Here is a 1,745-nt window from a genome sequence, read left to right as displayed (position 1 = left end):
CCTGTGAGTTACTTCTTTCATATTAATGCTTCGGATATGAAGACTCCGTAGTTCATCGTGTTAGCTTATGATGATGATGATGATCACAAGAGGGACAAACACACACACATACACATTCTCAAAATATACACTGTTAGCCCATGTTTTGCCAGTCCAATTTCAGGGACAAAAACAGAAAGAGAGACAGACAGAGAGAGAGAGACAGACAGACAGAAAGAGAGAAGAGAGAGACATAGAAAGAGAGAGAGGGAGAGACGTAGAAAGAGAGCGAGGGACAGAGAGAGAGACAGAAAGAAAGACAGAGACAGAAAGAGAGAGAGAGAGACAGACAGAGAGAGACTACAACCTTCATTTCTTGGAAACTGATCACAACCTGTTACATTTTCATGATGAGTTTGCATTCTCAGAGTGATTCTGCATGTTTTTCAGGGTTTGGAAGGTTGCCTGCTGTCTGGTAAATAATAACAATACTCTTTTCCCAAGTAACTGTAATCGATAACAGTTGCCATTTCATCAGATTACATGTAATCTGTTACTCTATAAACGTGTAGATTCCTTCAGTTTACCTCAAAATTAGACTCCACAGTCGAGCATAATCTAGAGTGGAGATAAGAGGTTTTAGCTTGACGTGTTCTGTACTAACATGTTTGCTGCTGATGCTTTGTAATAGTGTTATACTGTATTTCTCTGTGTGGGAGGTCAGAGGTCAGGGTCTGGAGCTGGTAGGGATTCAGTGTCTACTGGCTCTACTGCACCACTAGACCACTCTTCATCTTCCCTCAAAATACACAGAGACGGACCAGGAATACAAAATACATGGGTTCAGGGAGCTAATGAGACAGTGAAATTATTATGTAACCTGCTGTATAGATCCATCTCAGTTGTTATAATATATAGCCTACTGCATATGAAATACTAACATGTATATGGGGCACCACAACGTTGGGCAAAGGGTTTGGTGGGATAAAGGCTTAAATTGAAGAGTTTTGTTCCAAAATGGGATACAAGTGACAGCTACTTTTGCAAAATGACTGATAGCAGAAAATGAAACCAAGAAAATAACTTGTTAAAGGATAATACAGAACTCAAGTCCCTGGTTGACAAAATAATACCTTTACAGTCTGGATCCTCTATATTTTAGAGATAGGCCTATTGAATGCTGGATAGCAAATACAGATTTTTCCAAAAATGGATATAGAGTTTGAGACTCTTCAATTTAATATTACTGGTACCTTTATGTGATTACATTTAGACATGAAAAGTCATCACACAAAAAACGTGTAACAACGCGAGATTTCGCTAGCTGTCCTTTCTCCAAAATAGAAACCAAACTGCTGTTCTCTGTCTAATGCTGCATTCAAGTCCTATGGGAAAGATGGTAGATACGAGTTTTCTACTTGAAAAGACAGTGCTCTTCATTTCAGCTGTCAGCTGAAATATACTACTAGAAAATAAATACTGTTCACCTCAGCTTTCAGATGGTAACTACAATTTAGTAACACATGGTTTGGTGATGGACTCGTCCATTCTTTACATTTCCTCAATTCTGAACATCACCAACAAGGAAATAGGCTACCTGCAGTGAAGTGTAGGGACTGATTCATTTGATTGAAATAAAATGAACAAAATGAATGTTTTTCCATCATGTATTCTGATGGTCAGAACACAACTACTTGCTGGATCTTGTTGAACATAGTTGACACTGAAATCTTTGGTTTGTAAAACATAAAGTCAAATCTAGGCTA

Source organism: Centroberyx gerrardi, chromosome 5, assembly GCF_048128805.1.
Source record: "Centroberyx gerrardi isolate f3 chromosome 5, fCenGer3.hap1.cur.20231027, whole genome shotgun sequence".
NCBI classification, from domain to species: Eukaryota; Metazoa; Chordata; class Actinopteri; order Beryciformes; family Berycidae; genus Centroberyx; species Centroberyx gerrardi.
Note: the sequence above shows the minus strand (reverse complement) of the source record.